The following is a 15,118-nucleotide window of genomic DNA, read 5'->3' on the forward strand; positions in this document are numbered from 1 at the left end:
TTATGTGGAGGAATTTCATTTATTTTAAAATATCTGTGTTAGAATCAGGCAAGTCTGAGGAACACAGGGTCTAATTCTGCCCCCAGCTGAAGTCAAAGTTCCCTTCGACTTCATCGGTGCAGGATTGATCCAGAGCCCTTTCCTTGCTCCTGCAAGTAATCCCATTGAGATCTGGGTGGTGGGATTGGCCCCAATATCTGTATCCTCTTTTGGTTCAATTGCAATATGAGTTACTCCCAGATATTTAATAGGAAAAGAAGTGTATTAAGAATAGAAAACCAGAAATTCAAAACAGCTGCTAGCCTATTAAAATATAGCCAAGTTACATGTAAAATATAATATTCACAATGTAAACGTTATGGGCACGTCTTCACATCAAAAAAATCACCCAAAATGCGGCAGCGAGTCTTAGAGCCCAGGTCAACTGACTTGGGCTCATGCTGCCGGGCTAAAAATAACAGTGTAGATGTTTGGGGTCAGGCTGGAGCCCAGGTTCCAAGACCCTCCCCCCTCGATGGATTTCAGAGTCAGGCTCCAGCCTCAGCCCAAAAGTTCTATTTTTAGCCCTCCTGGGAGAGCCCATCAGTTGACCTGGGCCTTGAGGCCTCACATAAAACTGCTCTGAATCTGCTTACATGGAATAAATATATCTACTGGTTAAAACATGGGGCCGGGAGTCAAGGTTCCTGGGTTCTCTTCCCAGTTCTACTGCTGACTTGGTCTGTGGTCCTGGGCAGATCAGTTCATTTCTCTATGCTTCAGTTTCCTCATTTGTAAAATTGGTGTCATGCTACTTACCTATCTCACAGGGATGTTGTGGGGCTTTATTAATAATTGATGTTTTGACATCCTTAAAGGAAAGGTGATATAGATGTGCAAAGCGTTGTTATTGCTAACTTACCCAAAGCGCTGTCTGTGAACAGATTCATGTGGTAGTTTTCACTGGGCTAAAGCTTTGTCATGCATTTTTAAAAGTTTCATTTTAATTCATAGAATCATAGAATATCAGGGTTGGAAGGGACCTCAGGAGGTGATCTAGTCCAACCCCCTGCTCAAAGCAGGACCAATCCCCAATTAAATCATCCCAGCCAGGGCTTTGTCAAGCCTGACCTTAAAAACTTCTAAGGAAGGAGATTCTACCACCTCCCTAGGTAACGCATTCCAGTGTTTCACCACCCTCCTAGTGAAAAAGTTTTTCCTAATATCCAACCTAAACCTCCCCACTGCAACTTGAGACCATTACTCCTTGTCCTGTCCTCTTCTACCACTGAGAATAGTCTAGAACCATCCTCTCTGGAACCACCTCTCAGGTAGTTGAAAGCAGCTATCAAATCCCTCCTCATTCTTCTCTTCTGCAGACTAAACAATCCCAGTTCCCCCAGCCTCTCCTCATAAGTCATGTGTTCCAGACCCCTAATCATTTTTGTTGCCCTTCGCTGGACCCTCTCCAATTTATCCACATCCGTCTTGTAGTGTGGGGCCCAAAACTGGACACAGTACTCCAGATGAGGCCTCACCAATGTCAAATAGAGGGGAACGATCACGTCCCTCGATCTGCTCGCTATGCCCCTACTTATACATCCCAAAATGCCATTGGCCTTCTTGGCAACAAGGGCACACTGCTGACTCATATCCAGCTTCTCGTCCACTGTCACCCCTAGGTCCTTTTCCGCAGAACTGCTGCCTAGCCTTTCGGTCCCTAGTCTGTAGCTGTGCATTGGGTTCTTCCGTCCTAAGTGCAGGACCCTGCACTTATCCTTATTGAACCTCATCAGATTTCTTTTGGCCCAATCCTCCAATTTGTCTAGGTCCCTCTGTATCCTATCCCTGCCCTCCAGCATATCTACCACTCCTCCCAGTTTAGTATCATCCACAAATCTGCTGAGAGTGCAATCCACACCAGCCTCCAGATCACTTATGAAGATATTGAACAAAACCGGCCCCAGGACCGACCCCTGGGGCACTCCACTTGACACCGGCTGCCAACTAGACATGGAGCCATTGATCACTACCCGTTGAGCCCGACAATCTAGCCAACTTTCTACCCACCTTATAGTGCATTCATCCAGCCCATACTTCTTTAACTTGCTGACAAGAATACTGTGGGAGACCGTGTCAAAAGCTTTGCTAAAGTCAAGAAACAATACATCCACTGCTTTCCCTTCATCCACAGAACCAGTAATCTCATCATAGAAGGAGATTAGATTAGTCAGGCATGACCTTCCCTTGGTGAATCCATGCTGACTGGTCCTGATCACTTTCCTTTCATGTAAGTGCTTCAGGATTGATTCTTTGAGGACCTGCTCCATGATTTTTCCGGGGACTGAGGTGAGGCTGACTGGCCTGTAGTTCCCAGGATCCTCCTTCTTCCCTTTTTTAAAGATTGGCACTACATTAGCCTTTTTCCAGTCATCCGGGACTTCCCCCGTTCGCCACGAGTTTTCAAAGATAATGGCCAATGGCTCTGCAATCACAGCCGCCAATTCCTTTAGCACTCTCGGATGCAACTCGTCCGGCCCCATGGACTTGTGCACGTCCAGCTTTTCTAAACAGTCCCTAACCACCTCTTTCTCCACAGAGGGCTGGCCATCTATTCCCCATGTTGTGATGCCCAGTGCAGCAGTCTGGGAGCTGACCTTGTTAGTGAAGACAGAGGCAAAAAAAGCACTGAGTACATTAGCTTTTTCCACATCCTCTGTCACTAGGTTGCCTCCGTCATTCATTAAGGGGCCCACACTTTCCTTGGCTTTCTTCTTGTTGCCAACATACCTGAAGAAACCCTTCTTGTTACTCTTGACATCTCTCGCTAGCTGCAGCTCCAGGTGCGATTTGGCCCTCCTGATTTCATTCCTATATGCCTGAGTAATATTTTTATACTCTTCCCTGGTCATATGTCCAACCTTCCACTTCTTGTAAGCTTCTTTTTTATGTTTAAGATCCACTAGGATTTCACAGTTAAGCCAAGCTGGTCGCCTGCCATATTTACTATTCTTTCGACACATCGGGATGGTTTGTCCCTGTAACCTCAACAGGAATTCCTTGAAATACAGCCAGCTCTCCTGGACTCCTTTCCCCTTCATGTTAGTCCCCCAGGGGATCCTACCCGTCCGTAGGTCATTAATTTAATGATCATTAAAATGAAACCAAACCCATTATCATTGTTTGGTTTGGTTTCATTTTAATTATCATTGTTTGGTTTATTTTCACATAAACAGCTGATTTGGAAGCCGCTTCACATTGCTAGGTAAATTACAGTCTGTTCACTAGTGGTTGTGGAAACTTCCACGTGTGTTTCATATCATTCCAGTGGAATTTCCTGAGAGAGAATGGAGATGGGCATGACTTTTAGACGCTTGATTTCTGGAGGTTTGTCTACATGCGGGAAAAGCCTGGAATAGCTAACGGAGAATAGCTATTGCTGAATGCCTGCTCCACACTAGCTCCCTGTGCGGACACACTTATGCTGAACTAAGAGTGCCTTTGTGCAGTGCAGATTAATGTGGAATAGCTATTGTGCTGTACGTTCACAACCTAGCTATTTCACACTTATTTCCCTGTGTAGACAAGCCCTGAGTAAAAAAAAAAAAAAGTGACTAGAGTGAAATGTACCTTGACAAAGGATCAGTGTTTTCTAAATATCTGTCCAGTGCTGAAATTTCAGACACATACAACTGAAGGAGGTTGAATTACTAATGTTTTAACAAGGCTCACAGGGAGCACACTAAATACGACTCTGCTGAAAAACTGAACACTACTGGCATCTGACCCTGTTTGAGAAAATGGAGTACACTAAGCAAATGAGGGAACCAGAAGAAAGCCCATCTGACTGCAGCCACATGATTAGCACCAAGCAACCTACTCTGCTCAACAGTTGAAATGTGAAAAGCTACTGCAAATGTTTGCTGAAAACCAGATCATGCAAAATATGGTCGCCCTTATTCTGATCTCACTCAAACACCAGTGTAAATCAGGAGTAACTCAACAGCTCAATGGAGCTACCTTGGTGTGAAATCAATTTAAGGGCCCCATTCCAATCTCACTTACTGCCAAATTTCAATAAATACCTATAGGATGAGCAATATTTTTAATGAAACAGCAAGTTACTTCTGAATTTTGAGTTGCATTTGTTTGGATTAAGAATTTTATTGCTTTAAAGATTTCATGCAGCACAAATACTTTCTATTGCCTGACTTACTTTCATGCCAAGAACAGTACAGTATCAAATGCATCAAACTGTTCTCATAGAATGTCTTAACATTAGTTTGACTTGCTTAGCAACCAGAATAGCACAGGGCCCAGTCTGAAGCAAACAGAGAGATACCCAGCAGGATTCTACTGCAAAGACTTGCAGACAGCAGCAGGGATGACATTTAGATGGACATTGCACAGCCACGTAGGTGAGCCATTCATCCATTGTTCACAGGCACTGAAATGTGTCGCACGGGATCTTTTCCCTGGCCATCACCCAGATACAGAAGCTTGCCAAGTAAGTGAATTTTGCTGCACATGCCAAATTTATCTCTACTGTAACGCCAGTGCAGTTATCGGAGTTATACCAGGGATTAATTTGGCCTGAGTAGTTTAATCATAGACTCAGAGAAATGGTGGGCTGGATGAGACCTCAACACAAGTTAAGAAACAAAGAAATGTGGGCCAGGGTAGGAAGATGTTGTAATCATCCTCAAATAAGCACTCATACATAGATAGCATCCTACATCAGCAGCATTAATGAGCATTTTTGTTCTGACTCCATCCAGCTGCACACAGCCTCCCTCCTCGCCAGATTATTCATGATTTATGCAGGACTGACGTCAGGAGGGCATGTGAAGTTGTCCTAGGTCTGGATCTAGCAGAAGGACTCCTAGGAGCATGAATAACTTGAGCAGCTGCTTCCATGTCACACAAGCAGCAGCAGCAGAAGGGCTGATTCTTTGTCCAGCGCTGGTCCCCCCATGTGTCTTTCTCAATCTTCCTCTCAGGATCCTTTCCTGGCCAGTTTGATCTCCAGGTGCCATTTGTTCTCACTCTTATGGGTATTTACAACTAGATTGGATAAATTACCAAACATGTACTGTTGGAACAATGCTGCACTGGAAGGAAAGCTCAATTGCCAGGACTTCTCCCTTTAGAATGGATGTCGCTGATTCTATGAATTTTCAGTCCCCTGATCTAATCACTAGCTAACTTCTCTTAGAACCCATAAGGAGGCAAACATTTGAGATTAATCTAACTACCCACTTGGTATCATACATGTTCATACAGATATAATAGAAAATGTATATACAATGCTACAGTGCTCGGAACAATAGAGCACTCAACTGAAGAAGAATTTTAAAAAAACTTAGAAACAAAGGGCCAAATTAATACCTGGATATGAGAGATAAATTAGTCTTGGGCTTCTGCATACCCCTGAATTTGCACTGACACTTTACAGGTTGGAAAATGTATCTATGCAGCAGATGCAATGGAAAATATGAGCAATGTGATTTTCCTGAGCAATTTTTATATTACTGATAAATATGGATGTGGCACATCCCAGTATATATATACTAATGCTTGCAAGGGCCAATGAGACCTTCTAAACGTGATGTCCTACAGACATTCCTATACAGCATACTGACCGTCTTATCAAATATGACCCACCCATCCAAGTAGCTTTTTGTATGGCCCGGCAGAACCCAATGTTTGGTTGTTGCAATGCTCCCTTGATGAGAAGCTAGCGTAAGTCTTCTTCAGGGATATTATCAGAACATCTCTGCCTCTTATCCCCCTCAAGTGAATGTACCTCCCATCTTCCATGGCTAAGGCAGTTGGAGTCTCAAGCTCATGTTGTCCCATAAGCTGGTACAGACAAACTGACCTGTTAAGGTAAGTGGCTCAGAGGACTGTTGGTCAAAAATCTTTCTGAGAAGCAAACTCCATGTTTTCCATGTTGAGGTGAGTGTCTGCCAACAAGGGTGGCAGAAATGACTGACATACTGTTCTTCCCTCATTGTACAATCCATTGCTAATAGTGAAAACTTTGGGCTCCTTTTAGGTGAAGATTACAAGCTCCTTGTCAGCTGAGATATGGGTAATATATTTAGCACTTCCATGCTTTAAAGCACTGCCAAATTCTGTTTGTTGAAAGGAATTGTTTTTTGGTATCCAGTCACATTTTTTATCCAGGGCATTTTAGCCTACGAAGACTTTGAAAAATGCTTTTGCGACAATTCCCTGATGTTTTAAAGTAAGAGATCTGGGACAAATGGAAATTATCCATCTGATTTATTAAAATTGCAAACAGAAAATCAGGGGCATTTCCTATCATAGAGCCTGTTCCAAAGCCCACTGAAATCAGTTGAAAGATTCCCATTGCCTTCAATGGGCTTTGGATTGGGCCCGTAGTGGCATTCTAATGACTGATGTTCTGAGGCAGAAGAACCCTTACAGAAGCCTCCAGGGGTACTCAATGTATTGGCCTTGGGGTTCAGAAGGGCTGAGCCCTAGATACTCCAAACCTAATGCTTCAATTTAGTAAAGAGTGCCTGTTGCCTTTCAAAAATGGGGCGGGGGGAACTCCAAGCCCCACTGAACTCAATGGCCAGGCTCCTATTGTCTACAAGGGGTTCAGGATTTCACACATGAAATTCTCATTATAATCCAGCTAGCTGAAGGGTGGCATATTTAAAAAATACACAGTTGTGGCAGGGGAAAACAAATAACCTTCAGAGATGCTCTCCCTTGAACCTGGATTAGCAGAGCATGTCATGAAGTGGCCAGCAAGTCCCTTTTGGACCTTGGTTCCAGTAGTTCCTTGGAACAGAGGGATTTGTGGGTTAGGCCAGCTGTAGCATATCAGAACCTGCCGAATTGCCCTAACCAGAAAACAGCCCTGTCCTAAGATAATTTGATTAGAATTCAGTGTATCCTCTTGGGTGAAAGTATTGCTGGTCTGACAATTGATTCCTACTTAGGGGTGTTATATGATTTTAAAGGCACTGACTCCATGCTCATATATCCAATACACAAGTCAGTGAATATATGGCAGAATCTGGGCAAAATCTATCATTTGCGGCCCTTGCCATTCCTCTCTTGGTAAGCAAACAAAGAAATGATGATTGTTTTGTTCCTCATTAGGCAGAAATAAGCCTAAAGACTATACCCCTGAGAAAGCACCGCACAATTCACCGGGATAGTGTTTTGAGTGAGAAGTCACCATTGTCCCTAATAATGATTCCTGTGTCAAAGCTGTCGCAGAACAATACCATGTTGCAATGATTAGCCGAGCATCACTCCACAGCAGGGCAGAGTTAAAATTGCAAAGTTCAAAGATGAAATGCTGTATGATGTAAATCCTGCTGAAAGTCAAATTATCTTCACTTCCAAACATCAAACAATTTGGAATTGCTCCCAGAAAACACATTTTCTCAGGTATGGCTGATATTGCCTGTCATTATACTGGACACTTTCATCCCAGTCTGGTTGATGCGATATTGAGCCAGGGTCAATGGCAATAAAAACTGTGTATGGCTAAGGCAGATCCTTTCAACAAAAGGTGTTTCCAAGTTACTCAGGCTGCTGCATTCAATCACAATTCACAAAAGCTGTCTTTTATTATGGAAGTGGCTGCCACATAGAGCTGGTTGGCACATTGTTGCCAAAATGAGATTTCACCCAAATGTGCTGCTTTGCTGGGGCTTGTAATGTCCGAGAGAGCGAGACTCATAACAAACTCTATAACCCTGGAATGTGGGAGATCCAGATTCAACTCCGCTGTAGCTGACTCAGAGCAGAGTTTTTCATCCGAAATCACCCTGAACCAGGCAGAGCAGGGATTTAAATCTGGGTCTTCCAATTCCCAGGCTAGTAATCTAACCACAAGGAGGACAGACAGATGGACGGGGGCGGCGGAGGGGGGAGCATGTGCGCACACACAGAGCCCTGCTTATTCAGCACCCATAGCTCCTCTGGGAAAAGATCACTTCCCTGATGTTTTGTGTCAACATGATAGCCAGTAACAAATGCACAAGGTGGGGGTTGAAATAGTGCCCTAGGTCTGAACACCTGTGGACCTTAGTGAAGTTAGTATACAAGTCCAGATTGAATTGGAGCCCGGCAACTGTCCCCTAGCTCTGTAACTGGCCTTGCCAAATGCAATGTCTGAATATCTCCAAACTTTGGATCTGGATACAGATTTACATCCAAACTTTATAGGCTGAGCCCATCTCTAATAGATATTTCCTATTACAATGACAGGTTTCAGAGTAACAGCCGTGTTAGTCTGTATTCACAAAAAGAAAAGGAGTACTTGTGGCACCTTAGAGACTAACCAATTTATTTGAGCATAAGCTTTCGTGAGCTACAGCTCACTTCATCGGATGCATACTGTGGAAAGTGTAGAAGATCTTTTTATACACACAAAGCATGAAAAAATACCTCCCCCCACCCCACTCTCCTGCTGGTAATAGCTTATCTAAAGTGACCACTCTCCTTACTATGGTTATGATAATCAAGGTGGGCCATTTCCAGCACAAATCCAGGGTTTAACAAGAACGTCTGGGGGGGGGGGGGTAGGAAAAAACATTTCCCCTTGTTTTTTCCTATCCCCTCCTCCCTCCCGCCCCCCAGACATTCTTGTTAAACCCTGGATTTGTGCTGGAAATGGCCCACCTTGATTATCATACACATTGTAAGGAGAGTGGTCACTTTAGATAAGCTATTACCAGCAGGAGAGTGGGGTGGGGGGAGGTATTTTTTCATGCTTTGTGTGTATAAAAAGATCTTCTACACTTTCCACAGTATGCATCTGATGAAGTGAGCTGTAGCTCACGAAAGCTTATGCTCAAATAAATTGGTTAGTCTCTAAGGTGCCACAAGTACTCCTTTTCTTTTATTTCCTATTGTGACTGATGAGACAACCAGCCAACCTCAGATGTATTCGCTATGGGGTGGGCAGACATAGCGCTGAATAGATTGATCTTTCTACAGGTGTGCTTAGATGCACACATGCAGAAGAATTCCAACAAAACTGGCAAAGAGCACTGGGCACAGTGAACCAGGAGTGCCTGAAGAGCGGACAGTCCCATTTGGCGCAACTGTTTTTCCTCCAATCCAGCAAAGCATGGCTTTTTGACTTTCCCAAATGTCATACATTAGCAGGTCAAAGTGTTATGCCCAGTGCCAGTATTTTGCTGCATTAATTGGGTAACATCGTAGCACTCCTCCAGCTCACATCATTGGGATACACTATGAGGACAAAGTAATCAAAAAGAGAGATTTGCTGCAAATGGTAAATAAATGCCTTCATGACCTTGTGCAGGTCTCTTAGGGCCTGATCTAAAGCCCAGGGAAGTCAAAGTCTTTGCATGGACTTCAGTGAGTTTGGATCAATCCCTGTACGTTCTGATTTCCAAATATAGCCTATAATGTTGGGTGTCTTAAGTTTTGGGTGAGACCTCTGAAAATCAGGACTTAGGTTGGGCACCCCAAAAAAGAAGGCATTCAAAATCACAGGCCACTTTTGGAACTTTGGATCTTAAACTCGCTGGGTGAAATCCTGGCACCATAGAAGTGGATGACAAAACTCTTGTTAACTTCAATAGAGCCAGGATCTAACTTGCTACTCATTATTTTCCTCTTCTGTATAATGGGGGTCATGATACTTCCCTACTGCACAGGGCTGCTTTGTGGCTTAATTCATTAATGCCTGTAGAGCACCTTGAGTTCCATGGACTGAGGTGGTTATGGAACCTTTCTTTGAGCTTCTTATTTCCTCCTATGATGCTTTGGATGCAGTGGGTAGAGTAGTGACACATCACTCAGTGTCATCATTATTACTTCATGTCACCACTATAGTCTCATCTAGTTGACTGTAGTTGAGCTGTATTTCAGCTTTCCTACACCACTTTCTTCAGACCTATCCATAGTATCCATTGTCCAGAATGACTAACCGGTAGCATCAAAAATGGCCTAATTACATTGGAAGGCTCTGTCCCTTTAAAGGGGAAAAACATCCTTTCAGTTCTATTTCTCAGTGTAAGTAATTACTGCCCAAAGTGGTTTCACATCCTGACCTGGACTGCTGCAAAGTCATTCCATTTAGGGATTCAGTTCAGGACATACCACAGGCATTTTGCTTGTACATGATCCTATTTCATTTAGCCTAGTTGCCTTTGGGATTATAATACCATTTTCACAAGATTTTTTTAAGGCAATTTTATCAAGCCTGTCCACTCGCAGACTATTATCTTTCACTAAGACTTTATTAAAACAGTGTGATAACCTCCTGTCTATTTAAACTCTCTGAAGTTAATCGTCATATCAGGAGAAGCCAGGTAAGTCAGTATTAAAAGGTTACTAGATATTCACATTGTGAATAGTTTTAAATGGTGCTGCTATGGAGAGGTACCTAAAAGAATCTTTTTCAATCTGTGCAGTTAATAATCATTGAGGCTGAAGAATGAAGAGTGTTAGGAGAGAGTTTTTATAACATATGATTTCTTAAATTCAGACTTATTGTAGAAAGTGTAAACTTTTGATCTAATACAAATCAGGTGATGATAGAAATTCTGTCAAGAACAAACTTCTTTTTTCGTATTAGCCAGAGAAGATTTATTTAAACCTGTTTTTCAAAGTTTGTTTTAAACCTGAAAGGGTGACCTTTAAATCTTGGAACTGAACAGAGATAGAGAAATTAGTATGCAAGGTCTTTCCCTTTTCTCTCCTTCAGCCTCTTAACTTCTGTTCTGCTCTGTTTAGCACTATAGATAAGGGGAGAAAACAGTTGATATCTGATTGGACTCCTTTTGTGTTGGAAAAAAGAGAACATTTCAACCTGCACGGTTACTTGTCACATTAAAGTGGGTGAAAATGAAGCATAGCTAATAAGTTAGTTACCTTGAGATCTTTGTTTGGTGAGACTAATGAAGAGGTACTTAGTCCTGAATCTCTAGGGTCACATAAGTGTAACCCAAACTGCTGAGGTTGTTATCCACACCAAAACCATTTTTGCTGTATCTGGGTTTTAGAAACATTGGATGGGATTAAAAGCTTACGTGTTATTTAAGTGCGTCGGTTACCTGGTTCAAGCTATGAAAACACAGTAAAATTTAATTTGAAATAAATAATTAGCTGAATTATCATATCAGATTGATTGGTGTCAGTATTTGTGGCTAGGAGCTTGACTGTCAACCTACACGTGAGAAATATTAGGGAGGAAAATGGTCACTGGAACAAAGCTTGCAGGGTCTATCTGTGTGTTTTATGTCATGCCCATCTCTTTAGTGCTGAGTGTCTTATCAATCTAAAAGACATTGTCAAATGACGATCATTGGCAATTTTTAGTTTTGACAGTGAAAAAGTTGTATATTTTTAGCCCAATTGTGCATTTCACTCATTGCAAAGCTTACATTGGTATCAATAAAAATGGAAAGATACCATTAAAAATTATAACAAGGATGTTTCCATTATAGTTAAATGAGCTGGGCATTTGTCTTCTACAGCTAAATCCTTCATTCTTTCCTGAGGCAAAACTTGTACCAACATAAAGTCAGTTCATGATCAAACCTTTAGTAATGTATATTAATCCTACTTCAAAGCTGCTTTCACTTCTTTGATGTGGTTACATCTCTCTTCCCCAGCAGTATTTCAAGATTTATTTTATGAGAATTTATCTTTCCATATCATGTTTTCATCATGCTACAATAGCTATGGTATAATATCAGGTGGGAGTTTCTAATGCAGAATGACAATGTTTGATTTAAAAATCTGAATATTCTAATACACTGGATAGAGTTAAACAGAAGTACTCAGACCATTCTATAGGGAGCATTTAGGGACAGATGTAGGTATCTCTCCAGAGCCACAGTATTTTAGCATTCAAATCATTGTACTTCATTCTTGTTCTGTTATATTGGCGACTTTTCCCATTCCCTTTTACATCTCTCTCCTAATTTTTCCAGTATGGCAATTTTTATGTTCCTCTATCTCCCACCTCTGCTTTGCCCACTGCAAGCTTTGCTTTCTCCAGTCTCTGTTATATCATGCAATATTGCACACATTGTAGGTCTCTCTCTCCCTCCCTCCCTTCCTCCCCTGTTCTGCTGCACTGTTGAGCTCTCTATCAGTTTTAAACAAACTGTCAAAGAATCTGAAACTTGGCTAGGAAAGTACCTGGATACATGATGAACTCCCCTTTTTATCTGGGAACATTTGTTGAACCAAAAGAATGAATGACAGCTATGCTGGCAAACCTTGTCATTCTGAGAAATGCAATTACAAACATCAATAATTTCTGTGATTCTTTTATCCTCCCAAAATAACAAATTGAAGTGTAGGCCAGTGGTTCTCAACCAGGGGTCAGGGGTCCCCTGAGGGGCCGGGAGCAGGTTTCAGAGAGGTTTCAAAATAAATCAGAGAGCAGGGTCAGCATTAGTCTTACTGGAACCCAGGGCTGACAGCCGAATCCTGAGCCCCGTTACCCGGGACTGAAGCCATAGCTGGAGCAATTTAGCTTTGCGGGGGCCCCCTGTGGCATGGGGCCCTGGCCAATTGCTCTGCTTGCTACCCCCTAATGCTGGCCCCGGCTTTTGATCTACTGAAAAACGGTTGTTGTGGTGCAGGTGGGGAGGGCGGGGGCTCAGAGAGAAAAATGCTGAGAACCCCTGGTGTAGGCTAATTACTCAGCAAAACTCTGAGGCCTCAATTCAACAAAGCACTTACAGACATGCTTAAAAGTTTTGCTGAATTGGACCCTATACAGTGGTGGATTTGAAACTGGGTCAACGGGGCCTGTGCCCAGGGGCCCCGGCCAACTGGGCGCCCCCTAGAAAATATCCGCCACCAGTGGCAGAAACCTGGATCCTCACCCCTACTCTGCGGTGGCAGCACTGGGCAGGGGAAGCCCCCATCAGCAGCCCCCACAAGGGCCACTGATCCCATCTGCGGCAGAAGCTGCGGGGTGGCAGGGCAAGGCCCTGCGCCCAACCCGCTCTCCAGTAGAAGCACCAGGCAGGCAAGGCAGGAGAAGCCCTAGTGCCCCAACCCTGGTTCCCCTCAGAAGCACGGGGGGTGACAATGGAAGCCCCAGCACCTGGACCCCCGTTGCAGCCCCAGGACTGGAGGAGCTCTCATTCCCTGCTGCGGCTCTGGGGCAGTCGTGCAGTGAGAGAGCTTCTCTGGTCTTGGGGCCCCAGTGGGGGTGCAGAAAGGAGCAAAAGGGATTGCAAGGCTGCAGTGGGCAGGAAGGAGGGGACCCCAGGTGAAATGGGCTGGGCCCTGAGGAAGGGGCAGAAAGGGACCCCCCACTTGCTCTGGCCTAGGGCCCCAGGAAACCTTAATCTGCCTCTGACCCTATATATCTAAATAACTGTAGGACAAAAAAACGGTTATCATTGAGGTCAATAGTCAGATGTGCATTGTTTCTAATAAGAGCAGGACTGGACCTGAAATTTCATAAATTTATAGATTTTTAAAGCCGGAAGGAAATCATTAGACTCCTCTCAGCTGACCTGCTGTATAAGACAGGTCATCGCGTGTGGCTGAGCTACCGTATGTCTTTTAGACAGACATCCAAACTTGATTTGAGGTGGTACAGACTTCACCACATCCTTTGGTATGCTGTTCAATGGTCAGTTCCTCTCACCGTTAAAAAATATATTCCTTATTTCCAGTCTGAATTTGTTTAGCTTCACCTTCCAGCCATTGGATTTTGTTATGTTGCTGTCTGCTAGATTAAAGAGTAGATCTGGTCAAAAAACCAGTTTATCATCAGAAAATGCAGTTTCATCAAACCCTAAACATTTTGCATGAATGTATCCGTTTCAACAACATTTTAGACAGGCAAGATCATTTCTATTTTCTCATTTTTCTGATGTCAAAACATTTCATTTCAATAATGTCAAAATGTTTAATTTTAATAAGGTAAAAACAGTTTGTTCCAACTTTATTGTTTTGATTCAACTTTTATATTTTAATATTTTATATTAGAATGTTTTGATATTAGCAAAACATCTGTATCTTATCAAAATGAAACATGTCAACAGTAGTTTAGCAAAACAACTGAATATTGACAAAACAAAACATTCTGAGAGTTCTGAATCAAAATTGTTTGGAATTCTCATTTTGTGGAAATTCAGAACAAAAACAGATATCAGAATTTCCTGTGGAAATTTTCCTATCCGACCAGCTATATTAAAGAATCCTCTAGTTTCAGATATATCTCCTTATGCAGGTACTCATAGATCCTGGGTGAAATTCAGGTCTCATGGTAGTCAATAGCAAAACTCGCATTGCATAATGACAGGTTTCAGAGTAACAGCCGTGTTAGTCTGTATTCGCAAAAAGAAAAGGAGTACTTGTGGCACCTTAGAGAATAACCAATTTATTTGAGCATAAGCTTTCATGAGCTACAGCTCACTTCATATGAATCCGATGAAGTGAGCTGTAGCTCACGAAAGCTTATGCTCCAGTAAATTGGTTAGTCTCTAAGGTGCCACAAGAACTCCTTTTCTTTTTGCGAAAACTCCCATTGACTTCCATGGCTCCAGGATTTCACCCCACAATCAAGTCAACTCTTATCCTTCTTTTTGTTAAGCTAAATAGATTGAGCTTCTCAAATTTCTCATTGTAATCAAGTTTTTCCAGAACTTGAATCATTCTTGTGGCTCTATATCAGAGGGGTAGTCATGTGTTAAAGGGATTTGAGGACCAAATGTTGATGAGGGGAAGTTCTCAGGATTCTGAGTGTAGTATATTTAAATAATGGTTTACCTTTCCATGATGGAATAATGGGTGGGAAATCATCATTTTTATAGACCCTCCCTCCACAAACACAATGTTATGCCCCACCTGCTGATACTGTTGCAGTCTCTGATACTGCAGTTCTTACACCGGCAAAATTTCCCATTTACTCTTACTTGTGCTTTGCTGTGTGCCAGATGAAGCCTCCTGTTCTCAGAGATGTACGGATGTGCCAAGAAAAGATCTTAGACAGATAATTGTTGGTTAAAAATACAGCAGGGAGATTTTATATACACAGAGAACATGAAACAATGGCTGTTACCATACACACTGTAACCAGAGTGATCAGGTAAGGTGAGCTATTACCATCAGGAGAGAGAAAAAAAACCTTTTGTAT

General features: G+C 42.7%; 1 protein-coding gene across 6 annotated transcripts in view; it reads left to right on the forward strand.

Moving 5' to 3' along the window:
• Nucleotides 1-10,092: 10,092 nt before the first annotated feature.
• The window catches only part of LOC140906347 (otoconin-90-like), an 85,881-nt gene continuing 80,855 nt past the window's right edge, over nucleotides 10,093-15,118 (forward strand). For all 6 annotated transcript variants that reach the window (XM_073330099.1, XM_073330100.1, XM_073330101.1 and 3 more), the window contains exon 1: nucleotides 10,093-10,316. The gene's annotated coding sequence lies outside the window, so the exon portion shown is untranslated. The remainder of the gene's footprint in view (nucleotides 10,317-15,118) is intronic.

Source organism: Lepidochelys kempii, chromosome 2, assembly GCF_965140265.1.
Source record: "Lepidochelys kempii isolate rLepKem1 chromosome 2, rLepKem1.hap2, whole genome shotgun sequence".
NCBI classification, from domain to species: Eukaryota; Metazoa; Chordata; order Testudines; family Cheloniidae; genus Lepidochelys; species Lepidochelys kempii.